This window comes from Thunnus maccoyii, chromosome 10 (assembly GCF_910596095.1).
Source record: "Thunnus maccoyii chromosome 10, fThuMac1.1, whole genome shotgun sequence".
In the NCBI taxonomy this organism is placed as follows: domain Eukaryota; kingdom Metazoa; phylum Chordata; class Actinopteri; order Scombriformes; family Scombridae; genus Thunnus; species Thunnus maccoyii.
Genome location: NC_056542.1, coordinates 11,497,164 through 11,514,815, shown reverse-complemented (window position 1 = coordinate 11,514,815; position 17,652 = coordinate 11,497,164). Strand labels below are relative to the sequence as shown.

At 37.3% G+C, this 17,652-nt stretch overlaps 1 long non-coding RNA gene across 1 annotated transcript; it reads right to left on the bottom strand.

Moving 5' to 3' along the window:
- Positions 1 to 15,877: 15,877 nt before the first annotated feature.
- On the bottom strand, positions 15,878 to 17,048 carry LOC121906171. The gene is made up of 2 exons (XR_006098560.1): positions 16,941 to 17,048; positions 15,878 to 15,971 (listed from the first exon to the last, which is right to left on the bottom strand). It is a non-coding gene; the product is annotated as an uncharacterized LOC121906171 (long non-coding RNA).
- Between the last annotated feature and the right edge of the window lie 604 nt (positions 17,049 to 17,652).

The following is a 17,652-nucleotide window of genomic DNA, read 5'->3' as shown; positions in this document are numbered from 1 at the left end:
GTTTCAGGCTCTGCCAGGCAACCCTGCAATAGACATACACACATGCACACACTTTGACATCAAGAAGTGTTTGGAGCTGTTCAGCTGTATATATCAACATAGCTCAAAAATGAAGGCAACTTTACTTGTCAGCCTCCAAACTTTATCACTCTGTCCCATCAATTAGTGTTCTCTTGTCTTGCAAGTTGTGTTCTTTTTATCAACACACTTCATCAGGTTCATTAGCGAGCCACAACTGGCAGTAGATGAAACACTGAACATAAAAAATAAAATCACCTAGCAAATATTATGATCAACCATTTCCACTTTTTATTGGTCCTCTGTATCTTATACTTGCGAGGCAATCGAGTTTTCAAATACAGGAAAGTGGATTGAAGGGGTGCTGTGCATTTTCTGCAGAGCACTCACTTACTCTGTAGAGTTTCAACTGTTTGTGTCAGGAAATTGAGCCCTGCAATGGCCCTCATTGCTCAGCAGCCACCAAATAAATTTCCATTGGGGGAAGGGAAATCAATACTTGCATTCTGCCTCTTTTAGGGTCCTTGTAGACTCTCCCTTGTGATTTTAAAAGTATGTTAATGTAATTTATTGAACCTCTTACCCTAATCACACACATTGCCTATAATTACATACCTTGACGGGTGCTGGACTTCTAATTGCTAATGCTTTTCCTGGAATTTGTCCTCTAATCCTTGTATGTAATGACTCTTAAAAGAAAGAAAAGTGCTTTGCTGCTACTTTTAGCTACCTACCAGCTGCAAGGGCTCAATGGTTCAAGCTGTTACTGAAGTTCCTCTAAGGTAATGTTTGTCACTATTTGATGGAAGCCAGATATTAATATTTACATATGAATTGTCTGATTATCAGAGGTAAACTGATTTAGCTGAAGTCGCACTTGTAAGTAAACTGTAATCTAATAATGCAAAATTGAGACTTAATGCAGATAAAAGGCTACAACAAATTTTCTAAACAGAAACTTTTCCCAAACATACTAAAAGTGCCATTTCAGAAACATTAGAATCTGTTTTTTGATCAGCTTTCCCTTTTCTCAAAATAGCACAAACCAAATTGGTAGCTCCACGTAGCAGAGCTTAATATCTGACAATATTTGACTTTCTCGCCCAGAAATATTGTAATTTGATGTCTGTAAATTGCACACCGCATGCTTGTGTTTATCTACCAGAATAGTTTGATCCTTTGTACGGGTGTTGAATGAGGCAAACAACCAATGTTGTGGAGAACAGTATTCTCTGGATGGTGCACATGCTTTGTGTTGAAATCAGCTTGCATTTTCCTCTGTTTTCCTACTGCTATGAATGCCCATAAAAAGTCTAAACCCAGCAACACCTTAGCCACAGACAGATGTTCCCACTGTTGTTTTTGCTGCAGGTTTGCCTTACCAGCTGGAAGTCAAAGGCTCCTGCTGTTTTTAAAATCCATTAAACAAACCCTTAGTCCATTTCAGTCATTTTCCATAGAGAGGTGCCATGTCTGTAACATTTGCAATGTTTTCTGTGTCTCTGTATCGAAATGTAGAAATCTTTCATAACCTAGTCACTTAATAAAGTCGGTGGATGATGGGACAACCAGCTGAGGATGATACAATTTTCTTGTCTCCGCCTCAAGGTGTCATCAGATTATTCCGCTTTTTGAGTTAAGAAACATTTTTTGGAAAGACAACTTCACACAATGCACAATCTCCTGATATTATCCCATAGATAACTTTACATTTTATGATGTGTTGAGACCACTATTTACTAAGGAAATTAGTGTTATGTGATGGGCTGTTTCTGATGTCTTATAGGTAGGCTTAGGCCTATGTGCACAGACTTGTCCATGTTTTGTCAGGGCTCTGCTCTTCTCCTCATAGCCCATGAAAGTCTCTGCCCACTAAAAAAATATAAAGGAAATAAAGTAAGGCAAGGCAACTTTATTTATATAGCACATTCATACCCAGAACAAATCAAAGTGCTTTACAGAAAATAAAAGAATAGCCTATTACAGCAACAATTAAAACTATTTCAGAAAATGTGGGGGCAATAAAATAACTATTAAAGAATATCAAATTAAACTCAAGTAAAAGATGTTCCACTGAATATACATTAAGACTATGTAAACACACGTAAAAGCATGATTGTTTATGTAAGCACATAAACATTTGTAAAAATAAGAATTAATTAATGTATATTTTAAATATATAAATAATAAATATTTATAGTAAAATGCAAAAATCCCCACGTTACGCAGGAGGGAAGGGCTGGTAGGTTAAGTATTGTCAGCTAAGATGATATATAGCAATGTGACAGGAAGCAGATGTCAAACTGCGCCTTAATTTCACTTGAGCTCGCTAATGTCAAAAATTAGGAAATGTTCTTGAAATTTATTGTGACCCATGTATCTAAGGAAATATTTTTGGTTGAAACAGGTGCAACAAGTGGGGAAAATCAGTTGAGGTTTTCAGCTCCAGCGTAGCTAAAGTCTCAGCGGCTAGTGTTAGCATTGGTCAGGTGCAGCCATTAACCTCCTCTTCCATCTTCACATGCCAAACTGAACTAAGGCTGTTTATAGCCCATTCATACACAAGTAGAAACATAAGAGTAGATTGTATAGAGAATGTCAAGGCAGGTGCTGTGTATTTCTATTGTTATATTTGGACACTTAGCTTAATTGTTACAGCAGGGATCATGGCACCTAGCTGTTAGCCCTCACTGCAGTCAGAATTCTGACTTTTAATGCCTCATCTGCCAAACAAGGTCAAAAAAATTGTACTCTACACTCAAGAAATTTTTCACAGAAGCCATGTTTCACACAGGGAAGGCCAATTTTACTGCAGCATGCAAGTAACATTAATAATTTGTTATAAAATGTTAGAAAATGGTGAAAAATACCCATCACTATTTCCCACAGCCCAAGTTCACATTATAAATGTATTGTTTTGCCCTACCAACACTTCAGAACCCAAATGTATTCAATTCAACGTCATAGAATAAATAGAATAAACTAATAAAACAAGAAAACAATCCCATTTGAGAAGCTGGAAGCAGTGAACTTTTGTCTAAAATACAACTTACACATTTAATTGATTAAGAAAATTGTTGCTGAAAAACATTCTGTCAACTGACTAATCAATCAGTCAACTTGTATTTCAGCCATAGATGAAAATGTTCATCATGGTACAAAATATTCTTGTTGGTTATTGGTTCATAATCAAAACCTTGCAACACGTCTTGCTCTCCAATCAAGTTTGTCCAGATTACAAACTGATAAGTTGTTTTCAGAGAAAATATCTCCAGAAAAATCTGCAGGCTGGCTCATATGAAATCTCATATGAAATAAATACACTATAAATCATTTCACTCACGATCACATTTGGATATTAGCTGTCACTCTCATAATAAAGGAGTAACAAAACCAGTTGTTATAATTATAATATGTTGTTGATGTACTGTATATTTGACATAACTGTGGCAACTGCTACACATCACTGCACCGCAGGAACAGCATTCATTCATCCGCAACATTCATGAAAACAATATCCAGATTTGCGAGGATGTTTCCCGACACAAAAAGATACGTGGTAAAAAAAAAGACATTTTCTTCCTTCCCGAATTCTCCCCCTCAGTCCACTCACCCATGCTGAGAGGCTAATGTCTTCCTCTCTGCTTTCCAAGTCTCCTCTCCCTATGTGGCCCAAAATGATCCAGCAACACAATGACAATGATCCAATATGAGGAACAAAGGGCTTATTTTTACTCATAAAACAGACATTACACTAATTCTGTAACATGCCCTTGCCATATTCACTTTGATACCATTACTACAAGCACAGATTTGTATGACCATCAACATATTTTACATTAATTTTAATTGTTCATTGTTTGAGATGTATCTGGTGCCAAAATGTTGAACACACAGTAAATATTTTGATACATGATAACTAATCAGTACAGCCTGTATTTAACAGAGGGTTCCTTGTCAATATCTCTGCTGAGTCAAAACAGTTTGCTGTTTGTACATAAATATATATTATGCATACAACTGTACTAGTCAATACAGCTTGAACACTTCATAATTTAAAAAAAGATATGTCAAAGAATGTGTTTTGACAGCATGGCTGCAGTCAAAACTGTGGTTGTTTATTGCTAAGAAAACAATTGCTGTTATATCCAAAATGATGAGATATTGCCTTAGTATGAAGCTTTTCTTACAGGAAAAAAAAAACGTTCAAAATATATTGTGGAACAGAAGCTAGTTCTCCATAGCCACATTAATTGCACTGCAAAAATTTTGACAGGGCCCTTGACCTTGATAATTATCTGTGAAATGCAAGTGGTTTAATAACTGGTCTAGTTGCAGCATTTTTATGTACTGTCTTGGTTGAAATGCAGGAAGAAGTTGCTTGAAGTGCACAAGCTGAACATATAAAACAGAAAAAGCAAGTTGGAAAACTGTGGATTTTATTTATTCCATATATCAACAGATTAGATTGTCTATTTATTAATGATATATAACACTTTGATATTTACTCTCAGAGGTGATATTGACCAAAATATAGATAGCATCAAAATTTATATATTGTCCCATTGTCTACTCAGAAAATACCCAGGACAACATGCAAATAAATGGCTGTAACTTACTGAGGAAAAAGTGGATTTGCACAAAACTTCACATGGAGCTCCAAAACACCAAAATACAACTTTTCACATTAAAAAAACAAAAATTTCCTGGTTGACTATGGAGTTATTCAACAAAACACAAGTTCTTTTCACTGAGCATTTTTCTTTTTTGTCAAATATGGTATGCTCACACAAAGGTAATGCACCAGAAAGAAAGGGCACGTCCCCCTGAATCATATGATGTTTAATACTTGATACTCACTGAAATAGTAAACTCAGAATTGGCAAAAATATAACACAATGTCCAGGCGCTTCTTTGTCTATGTAGGTTTTAGAAGGTTAAAGTTGGCAAGTCTTTTTTGTTGTTGTTAAGAAAATAGAAGGTTTTGCCTCTAAAGAAGCAGGGGAAAGCTTTTTATACTGTTAGCCTGAAAAACTGAAGTCAAATGTGATGTTCCAGGTTTTGAATGTGAATGTTGTTGTTTCAATACACCATATGTGTAAGTATTTTTTTGAAGCAGTCAGGTCCTGCATGACTGACTATAGCAGGAACAATGTGTGATTGAGTCAGCAGATTGTCATTTTTTTAGAAAAGGCCACAGAAGCTTATTTCACTTGGTTCAAAATGTGCATATAGCTGAACATATGCGACATATTTGTTATGAATTCTTAATAGAAGCAGAAGTTTTAAATGCAGATTATCTGCTTTTGCAATATGATTTGGGATTCTGAATATGCACTGATAATACAGAAACTATTTATATTGTAAAGTTTAAGCTAAAGCTAAACTTTAAACTTCACTGAGTATATGATTGCCCTTGTTATTTATTTGTAGTATTAGTGATATCTAGTTTGCTGTGTCCTCAGCTTGATCCATGATTTCTTGGTACAGTCTCAAATGTCTTCACAGGCCAACATCCCCTTTGTTAAAATTTCACAAATCGACCACTGTCATTTGCCACATCTCAGGCTCCAAGCCTGTAGACATGACACAGATCGATGGTACTCTCCCATCAGTGTCCCCAGCCTGCCAGATGGCTGGTGGGCTTCAGTCTCCTGACATTCATCAGTGTCTTGCAGTCAGATGTTCACACAGCAGTGCTCTGACCCTGGGACTGGTCCAGCAGACTAGTCTCTCTTGCTCTTCCACTGGGCCTACAAGGGCTTGGTCTAATGATGCCACCAAATGAGGTGCCATCGCCTGGGAGCAGTTGGAAATTTGGCCAATATGGCACAACTTTCTCATACAGCTGTACAACTCAGTTCCCCTAGTTGGTGTGGTGAATGCATTTCATGGACAAGAAAAAATCTGTGGCCTAATTCAGATATGTTAGGCCGATGTATCCAAGTATTTTCAAAGCTTGCAGAAACCCCATTAAGCAATTATACTTTGTGTTCTCATTGCCTTCTAGCCTCAGTTGCGTCACCCATCCCCAATGTTATCATCATAGGGACTTGTAGGTGTAAAATACAGTAAAATATAACAGCATCCTTCTGACCTGGCCAGTGTGCTCAGTGTCATGGAATCTCATGTTCTTCTTCTGTCCAAGAGTGCTCCTCTAAAAGGCAAAAGCAATCGTCCCACTAAGTGATTTTCTCTGACTCCCCGGGGTGATAAAGTGCACTTTGAAGCCACCCACAGAGGCTTGTCCCTAAAATACCCAGCAATTCACAACTGTGGCTTTGACAAGCTGTTTTTTTTTTTCTCAACAAGTAAAGTGAAAGTCTTTTCTAATGGACCCAGCATCACTACCGTGGATACCAACAAGCCCCACGGCACCACCAAATGAGCCTTGTGCAACACTGGAGAGGAAAATAAATGTCACAAAAATGTAATTTCACCTCTCATGTAAAGGGCTCTCCAGGCTCCCACTCTCGATACCTACTGGCATGTTATTCGTAGTGGCGCAATTCCATAAAGGTTCCATATAAAATGCTAGTTCTGTTAGCTCTGCATCAGTGCTCTCAATTGGTTGATTTGTAAACTGACTTAGTACCATATACTTTTACAGCAATGACCAAAGATAAAATACACATAAAAAGCCAGGTATAAAAGGGCTACAAATATGGATCATTTTCATAATTTAGTGTTTCATTGATTATTCTGATGATTGGTCATCATTTAAATGAGCAAATATGAAATAAATTAAGTGTGGTAGGTTTCTTGAAAATAGAAAAAAATCATGGTTTTCTTGTACAAAAACATATTTATGCAGTTTGCATTTTCCATCCTGTCTGTGGTTTTTATCCCTTTCCTTAGTCCAAAGATATGCAATTTAGGTGAACTTGAAACTCTAAAGTGCTGGTACTGTATACTATGAATGTAAGTGTGATTGTGGGTGTCAGTGTGTTAGCCTTGTGATGACTTGGACAAGTCGGGACAGGTCGCCCATGACTGGCTGAGACTGGCTCTGCCCCTGTGAACCTGAACAGGATAACTGGGCATAGAAAATAGATGGATGGACAAATGAACACCACCACAAAACATAACACACAAGAATGTGACTCTTCAGTTGCTGCAACATATCTGAATGTTGTTTTTTTTTCAGTGGTGTACTCTATGCTACTGCTGCTCTCACATAACATTATGCAACATATAAAAGGCTACCTTGATGGTAGCTAAATAAGTGGACTAACCACCGCTAATACCCATTTATACACAAATTAGCGCCATGAGATAAAAGATTACCATGTTGTAGGCTATCAGAGGTGTCACTCACCACACTAAGGACATTTCTGTCCTTCTTATAGGTGCAGTACCAGGTTTCTATCTCTCCTCACATAATTAGAAAACAGCTTACCCAGGTACTGATAATAACAGTGCCAAGCTAATCTATAATTATCAACCAGACAGGGTGTGCTGCCTGTACACTCAAAAGTGCAGGAACCATTATTTTTTAGCCAAAGCTTCAAAGACGCTAAACAGAGGGAGAGAAAAGGGAGATATGTATTTGGTTTAAATTGATTTCATTCTTTTGTATGAATATCAAGGTTTCATTCTTTCCCGTTTTCACTGCCCGTTTTGTCACTCCCCATGGTAGCATGTATTCATTGGGACTGCTGTTCCGACCAGATAAACAGGTTTTTTTTGTTTATGGCAATTATTGCCTGAGGATTGTTTTGAATGTGACTCGACTGTCAATGAGGAAGGAGGCGGGAGGGAGGGGAGATGTGATGAGAGGGAATTTAGACCAACCACCAGAGTGCATTCTGTTGCAGCTCTGGGGAACATCTGCCATGGATATGGCTGCTACATATGGAAGTTTTTGTATGTTTTTATGCATATGTTGAGATATAGATGTTCCTATTGTGCTTCATTATACTATTTACTATTAACAGTTGCAGAGTGTGTTTAAATAGTACTATGTAAACTGCATTAGAATATACTATTGGCAGACTGGAGGATTGTTATAACTGTTTGTGAACAAAGTTTTTGGTGTAAACAAAGAGTAAGACATTATTTGTGTTTAAATGGAAATTTTAAATGACCTATTTCATCATGCAAACAGGAATACTGTATGTGAGGCATATTGTAACGTATAGTTTTAAGCAGAAAGAACTCTGAGCATTTTATTTTTTCGCACTTAATGTTCCAAACTTGAACAGTTACTCAGCATTACTCGGCGTCAGGAGAGCATCTCTCATTCAGGAATTATACTTTTTCAGCATGTCAGCTGACTCACTGTGGTTGAACAATGGTAACTGTAATTCCACCAAACCACTTACATTTATTCTCTCCATTATACATTTGCTTGGTGAGAGTTGAGTTATCAGAACCTTACTTTCAAATATTATCAACATGGATGTACACACTTTAGGACATCCCTCTAAGATCTATCTTTGTGTTTGAAAATGTCTTGTCATGTGTTCAGCTCATTTGCATAATTGTAGCAATTAGCAAGCAGAACAGAGCATCTTGCATGTTAAGCACAGATGATGAGGAATGTCTAAAGAGGCTGTGGTCTTATGGAGAAAACTGTTTTGCAGGACCAATAATACAGCAGATATAATACAACATAGAATTTTTAAAGTCATCTTGGGTATTAATTTGTATATTTTGAAATAATGCGGAAACTGTATTTTCATTTAAAAGACTTAATATGATATATAACTCATGGCGGGCATTACTATTAGAAAATAACACTGACACATAATGATAAAAAATGTGCACTCTAATTACCTAAAATATGTTCCACAGTGCTACTTGTCATTTCTCTGTAAACAGCCATGTTATTGCCCGAAAAAGCCAGCAATTACCTTTTCTTTTCAAGCATGAATGACCAGGACCTTGTTTTGGAGACATCATTAAATGAGAGTAGTAAACAGTTGTTTTCCCTTGCCATCAGAGTAATTTTCTGTGGACTGTATATTATCACTTGTGCTGGGAAAGGGATTGGAAGTTGCAAGCAGGCATTGCTGACCTCATCAAGGTCATGAGAGAAAGGCTTTCCCACCAGAGATAGAGCTTGAAGGCGGTTCTGGGTTGTATTTGCATATATTAGCTTCAACAATGTGTATGAAATGCAGCAGCATAGGCAGCCACTGTTTCACGTTGTAGTACAGGGTGGAAATGATTATGACAGATTCACCTTGGTGCAGCTTTGTGATTACTTCGAGTACTGTGTGTCCCTATCTGTGTCTACAAGCCCAATATTTTAAACAGCCAATATTTTTAACAACATAAAAGACTATTAAATGACCAACTGGGGTGGGGAGGAAGGAAATAGACTTGCATGCCAAAGGAAAAGTAAAATAATTATGTAATAATTTTTAATTTGAGCATGGAACATATTGATAACAGTATTCTCTGTAAAACAGCAAGAAGGCAAGCTGCTATAAAAATCCCTTTCTGTGAGAGTGGGAGTCTTTTCAGTGAGACATTTAAAGGTCTCAATTCTGTCTGTGCTCCCCTTGCTTCCCTGTATCTCTTCATTAATCGAACTGTTGCAGTCATTCATCACCTCAAACTATTTGACCTGGCCCGAGTAACACACTCATTTCCACTCTGCCTCCCAGGAGTGGCACTCTGGCAGCAAATGCAAAAGACAGCACATTTTGCCTTTTCACATTACACTCAGACCATTAAAGGCTCACATGTGATTATTCAAAAAGGACTTTATATTTAAAATATGACTCTGACTGACAAATGTTCCCTTTAGGTTAGCTTCCCTGACTCTTCAGTACTGAGATCAAGATTTGTATTCATTCAATATGAATAGTTAATGTTTGAAAAGTAATTTTTCAAAGCCTGTATGTCATGTATTAATAAATCCTTGTTATCTTGGTGCTTGTAGAGGGTTTCACATGTTTGACAAATGATCAGGAAGAGCCTTTAAACTAATTCTTGACACTCAGCAATAATTAGATAGAAAACACATCATTAAATCAGCGTGTTTCCCCGACATTTGTCAACCTGTCAGGACACAGCAAGTGCTGTCGCAATATGCATAATGTAGAAGCCGCAAACCTGCATGAGCCAACCCAGACTCACTCACATGAAAAGGAAACATACTTGGAGTTTTTGTTCATTATAATATTTCATGATAATATTTAAAATTGATCTTAAAAAAACACCAGCTGTGGAGAAGTAGGTCTTTATTTCAGTATTTTGTGGTAGAAAATCATCATTAGTTGCATGAAACTTACTAAAAAAAAGCAATTACATATATGCAATAACACAATTGGCTAAAATAATTGATTCAGTATTAAAAAAAATGATTGCACTATACCACAAAAGTAGCCCGAAGCCTTTTGAATGTTGAATTGATTGCATTAAATGCAGTACTGAGTTATATTCCAACACAATTACTGCTGAACTGAATACAGAGTTGCTTATGTTTTTCCTCCATTTGCCCTGAAAGTGAATGGACATAATAATGTTGCATTAATACTGTGACATTTAATCAACAAAGGACAGGTTATGAATTGGATAAATAGTTGCATTTCCTATGTATTTCCCAAGCAGGCAACTGCCTGCCTACATTTAAAAACCATCTTGACAATTTGTATTTACATGAACCTATTCAATAAAGGTTGGGCTGGAAAATGTCAAGATATATCAGGATAAAGGTTCAAATGCGTTTTGAGAGGCAATGATGTCAGGAAGGAGACTTGTGTTCATATTTAAACACATTATATCCACCTCTTTGCGCTCCTGGCACACATGGAGCTGAAGAACAAACTCTGTTCCCATATTACTAACTGACAAATGTGACCCACTGGTTTTGCTGGTAGTATTGGAGTGTGTGAGTAGCTAACATTATTTCCTCAATCCCAAGCCTCTGGGATGCTTTGCTAGGCTTTGTGGCTGTAATGCCCGGAAGCTGAATGTGAGGCTATAGCACTCACTACTGGTGGTATTTCACTATAAGCCAGAGGCAGACCACAGGCTTTCCTTAGGGGATTTACACCGGAAAAAATGAGTCAGGCTGGTTTGCAACCCCTGGAAGTGGCAGTAGAACAGAGAGGAAAAAGTGAAATGCTGCCATGAAAAATCTATCACCTTACACTTTGCAATGCATGTCATACAGTTGTGCAGAAATTGCTTGTGGTCAGGAAATTGTGGCTTGCATAATGATTCCCTCTGTTTTTCTCTCTCTGTCTTATACTCCTCCAGTCACTCAGTTTTGCTTCCTCTCTCACTCTCTCTTTCTCCCTCTCTCTCTCTCTTCTGCACACACAGAAAATACACACTCACCAAAGCGGCTTCCAAAGCCATATTTATTTTCAATGTCAGTGGAAAAACAGACAGTTTTTTTTTATTTTATTTATTTTTTATTCTCTTGAGCTCAAACGTCCTGCAAAGCTGATAAAGACAGTTGATGGAGCTTCTGTTGTTGACATTTGGTGAGCAGCAGAGTCCATGCTTTAATTCTGTATGTCTGTGTAATGACAGTGGCAATATCACCACCAGAATGCTGACTGGTTTGTGTATGTCCACAGAGGTTGGAGGGGCGTGATATATCACCAGGAGACAAGCCAGACTTGCAGCTGCTGAGCTGCCCAGATTGCATCAGCATCTAGCGGACTAAATCCTATCAGACAAGTCACTGAAGGGAGAGGAGTCCACCGTCACAGTGCTGAAGGAAGGCAAAGTGAAAGCTAATGAACAGAAATCAGGTCACAATGGCGCACAGACTATTTACAACAGATGTGGCAAAGAAAAGTCACAGGAAAAGACTGATAGATAGGAGGAACTAGAGAAAAGGTACAGAAAGGTCACCGATGATTTTTAGATGTTTGTCAAAGAAAAACATTAATTGAACACTGTTACATCCCCAAAATTAATCCACTTCAACATATTACTGAAACCTTAACACTAATCATATTGTGGAAATCTTGTGCTGGATTCAACATACAATTCCTGCTGGTCCACTCTGTAACATAGAAACTAGCCATTCTCCTAAAATGTCAATAAAGTGCATTCCAATTTGGGAGAGCAGAAACCAGTCTGTCATTGGTGAGTGCCATTAATTTGAATCCTGTTTTTTTAATTATGGGTAATCAACACAGCAATCGTCTCTGTCAATGAGACAGGAGCAGAACCACCCACTAACTGCAGCTGTCAGCACCCACCTGCTCTGTGAATGCCTGGAACGTGCCGATTAAAACTGGCCAGGTTAATGAATGGCATTGATCAAATATGCACCTCTTCTCTCCTTCGCTGAAATCTCTGATGCAGTTGAATATTTGTATAGGCCTCGTTTTATAAAACTATAAATAGCACTATAATGGCATCATGTGGAGAAATGTGTCTCTATGGCAGTCTTTCAGTTTATATCATTTTATTTTAAAATCAATAAGCAGTATTGACTGTGATAATACATTGTAGTATGTGGTGTTTCTTTATTTGATGAAGGCCCCTATTCACTGTGAGATCTGTCCCAGATAAAAGTTGATCATCTTGAGAGGAAAGTGGTTAAATCTTTGGGTGTCACTCACCAGTTTAGGGCTTTAGCAACCAAAGACAGACTGTGTCAAAATTGTGTGTCTGAAATTTAGGACCAAATTCTCACAATGTGACTGCTGCTACAGACCAACAGATCACGTTAGCGTCATGAAATGACACAGGATATGCTGGCTGAGCAACATTGTCAGCATAATTTTTAAGGAAAAGAAAAAAAAAACAATCCCAGCACTATGGCTAAAGCTTGTTTTTTTATTTTCCTGCAGATGGATGACGTGAGTTGATGGCATGTTTTTTTTTTTTCTATTTACGTCATAGCACTATGATTCATAAGCCATTCATTGCACAATCTGACATGCCTCAAAATGTATATCATACAGTCTGACACAGACCAAGTAAATGTACAGCCCATGTGAAGTTTGCAGTGCTAATCTTATTTGCATTGCTCTGCTCCACTCACACAAAAAGCCAATGGTCCGAGAAGATCAAATGGTAATTGTCGCTATAGTCACATGTTCTGTCCCACTAATAAACAGTTGATATGTAAAAAAGAAAATAAATATTTGTAGTGCAAACATTCATATCCAAAGACAGAATTTAACCTACACTACTAACTTGTTTATTCTTGTCTTTGGGTAGAGTATGTGTGAAGCTGCTGGCACTGCAGCTCTGCACTTGTATGATATTGGCTGGGCCTGATTTCAGGTGCTTCGCATCAATGACACTGTGTGTCCTTGTTTGCTTTTGCTGCACTGCACCTGCTGCTTTCTGGATCTCATTCTCAACATGTTAATACCACACTGACACCAATGCCTGCACCTGAACAATGTGAAAATTTGAATGCATTTTTCTTTTTTTGTATCAATTTTTTTTGTTTTGCTGCAATGCACCTACTGATTCACTATTACTTATTCCCAGATTGTGGCTGCCACCTATTCCTGCATCTCAGAAATGCAGAGATTTGTGCTTATCTTCGGCAAACTGCCATGAATTCAGGTGTTTATCGCCAAACATCTGGGAAGTAACTCACATTAAAAACAGATTTAAGGAGCTCACACAAATTTGATTAAACAATTATATAAAATGCCCTCTGACAATGACATCCGTTTATTTTCCCTCATAAAAGTAAGTTTCCATGATCTTGATGCACATTTAAATCCCAGTGGTTTTGGTTGTCAGGGCAGCTCTTGATCAGTTACTGAATAATCCATGTTCTTGTTGAATTAAACATGATTTTTATCACTGCTCAAAGCCAGACAGACTATAATTGATCTCAAATTAGACAGGTTTACCTCCATCTGTCTCTCCACCTGTGGTATAAAATTATTATATCATTACTGAAAAAAATATATTAAACAAATATAAATATATTAAACAAAAACATTTTTGTGAATAATCTTTTTTTTTGTCATGACAATATGTGCACAATAAAACTCCCACAATACAATACAGTATAATACAACACTAACCAGCAAGTAATGCAAGTATATAGAACTCAGATATTTTATAAGATTCAATTAACTTTTATCTTAGCAAACACATGTATGCATTGTATGCATACATAGTACCTTAATCTAAGGATTCCACAATTTCAGACATGGAGTTATCATGGCTGCAGTGTCCATACTGTGTGCAACATGCAAATGTTTGGTATTTTGCTTGAAAAAACAACAAACAATTAATCAAATGATCAAAATGCCAATAAATGTTGGTTAATCGATTGATCAACTAATTATTTCAACTGAAACATGGTGGTGTGAAATTTAAAAGTTAGGTTAGATCAATTCAGTTTCCCTTAAGAGGAAAGAAATAAGCACATACAGCACATTACCGTTGAAATAATGATGGTGTTCACTGAACACAACAGCAGTTTAGCTTCCTTGGGTCAAAACTATAAGAAAGATGATGACAAAATATTCAGTGACAAGAACGGGAGTGCAGTCGAATATGAGTAATAAATCAATTCTGCTTCTTGTGGAGAGCAGAACCAAGTGAACAGTCTTGTGATGGGCACCTGGGGATGTGATGTCATCACTCAATATCCAAGTCTGATGATGAACAGGGAGTTTTTCCCAGTGCCTCCTCCTCTGTCGATTATCAAACAGGCTCACCTTGTCTTTTCTGTTGACGCAAGATCGATACAAAAACAGCATGTGCATTTTGCAATAACTCGGCTCTCATTCAAATCATTATGCCATTTGAGGGGTTTGGACTTAATTTCTACATTAGCACCATGACAACCCTCAGCCTCCTGAGAGGTATATTGTTGCAATGACAAGGTTCCTCTCATGAAACCCTCCCCATTTGTGTACAGTACGTGATGTATCATTGTGTGGCAGTACACATAATGACTTGTGCTTTTCTTCAGCACTTCTCTTACTGCACAGAGAGCCTGATGGAAAATCTCAGAGCCGGCAAAGAGAGCAAAATCAATAATCTATTCTATTTAATGGGCTGGAGTGTCACAGTAACGAGATAGGAGTGGATGAGGCGAATCGTCCATTGCCAGATCTTAACAGAAGGTTGCACACAGAGACTCTCTCTTTCCCTTTCCATCTTTCTGCCTCTCTGTCTCCTTCCTGTCCTCTCTGTCTCCTTCCTTCATGTGCACAGTTACACATACACACACTCCCTCTCTTTCTCTCTCCTCCCAAACACACATTTGCACAAGCACACACATACATGCATGCACAGAGATACACCGCAGTGTGTCTTGATTCATTTGTCATTTAGAAAGCTTTATTTATGAATAGCATTAATTCTGTGTGATGTTACATGTAAGATTTCCTGCTCTCTTAATCTTTGCTGTACTTCAGCATCAATATGTGAACTGCTCATCATCCACTAAATATTTCAGAGTTTTGAGATTCAGTATTAACTTTCACTCATGCCACAGAAGCACCCTTGTAAATTTGAAAAAGGACTGGCAGCCTCTGTTTACCTCCTTTGTAAGACTGACTTTAAATAGCAGAACACTGGCTGTTCTACTTTGCAGCGACTGTATTGCCAAACTCATGCATAGGAAATGATTTGAAAGACGTTCAACTTTGATGCCTGTTTTCCCCACGCTGTGCTCTCCTCTACCATTCGACTTTTCAGTATCGACTTCTAAATTAATCTCTGTGATTAAGCTATACAGGAAGGTGACAGTTTCATTCCTTGTACTACAAACAGAAGATTTAGCTGTAGTGTTTCTCTGTCGCTCTAACTTGGCAGGCAATATTGGCAGCACAATGATTTCATACTCGGCTGATGGAAATTGGAAATCATCTTCTGAAACAGCGGTATTGTCTGCTGCCTTTTCTGAATGCAGCCTGCCATAGAGCAGCGTGATAGGAGTTTCAAACACCTTCACCTCCAACTCAGAGCCTGTTAGTACCACGACGTCTTGACCTTTAGTAGATATTTCTGTCTTGTGACGTGAATTACAGTGTCTCATGAAATCAAGCCTGGAGGATATAAAGTCTCATTAATAACTATTCCATAATTACCAAAAATCTTAGATTTTTATTCAGCATATGGCAAAATGTGACAAAAATAGCCTCATAAATAATATTATTAACTCTGTTGACTTACTAGTAACACTACAATAAGGTTGACAAGTCCTGAGTAGTTACCAAGGAAGAATCCCGAACTAACCTTTAAGCACTATACTGTATATAGTAAATAATAAGTTACTTCAGAACAGACTGCTGGATGTATGGTAATGAATCTGTGTCCAATTATTAGTTCCTAGAGTTGAGTCTGCATACTGATCATTTTCTTAATGGTTCATAATAATAACAAAGATTTAGAGCATGTTTCAAAGAAACCCCAGAACACTTTACAACATTGGAGGAAAATATTACATTTCAGGTGCTAAATGGCACAAAACCAAACAATGAGTCTGTTATTATGTTTTAGTTAATATTTTTGCATTAAGTAAATGGGTATATCATACTGAGTTGCTACTAAGAATGCATTATTACCTCAAGATTACCTAATTCACTACCTGCCTTTTTTGTCCCCTCAAGCAAATTGTCATCTTACTAGAGCCCGACCAATACTAGAATTTTGAGGCAGTTACTGATATAAGTTTAAAAATCCATATTTATATAATGTTATTTTAACATAACAATACAATACATTGTATACATACAATACAATATGACTAAGATATGTACTAGAAATTTAACATGACATTTCCCAGTTTAAAATTAAACTTGTCTTTGACATATCTGTACTGCTGATACTGATATATCTGATAAGCTAATATTGGCCAAAATATCATCCGGTCATTTGACTGGTAGGAGTAACATCCTATTTGACCTAACTGGCAAATAGCACCTGTGATATTACCAAGAACCTTTACTTCATGTCACAAACTACAGACAGCACAATTCCCCACAAGATGTATGTTTTTAGTATCAAATACTAACCTCCCGTTGCCTTGAAAAGTGGCTGTTTGGTTGGTTGTTTCCTCCTACGGAAAACAGCAGTTAATAACAGAAAGTATCAAAATTCCTTCCTTACTTTCAAAACCCTCCTACAACATAATTGACTGTTTTACTGTGCTGGGGTGACATCTTGATAATAACTGAATAAATAGGGGTGTAAATCAATGGTTTGATGGGTATCTAAACATTTTTGTAATTAATCTTAAAAAAATGGTCATAAACAAAAGTTAATATGTTAGTAATGCTGCATTTTTATTACAAAAACCTCCAACCTGTATATAAAGTAAATGACAGAAATATCCATTAATGCAAGTGCAGTACATTTATAATCGGGGATGGAAAGAGTAGCTACTGGTATATTTTATTGAAGAAAAAATTGTTATTTTAGACAAAACTCACTCAAGTAAAAGTAAAGTTACTTGCGTAATTATGTACATAGACAAAAGTAAAAGTAGGCCAGTTAAATGGACATGCAACATCTCGCAATTTCCAGGTGCAAACCACACCGCTGAGCTCTTCAAACCAACAATACATTCAGTTTCTATAGATGCCCACTTAGCGTACAACTAATTGTATTACAACCACATTCCTCAGTGTACTGGAATTAACCAGAAGAGAGGCCAACACTGAGGAAATTATACAAAAAATTATGTTGAACCTGGCAGGTGCAACAACTTCAGTCAACTTTATTTAT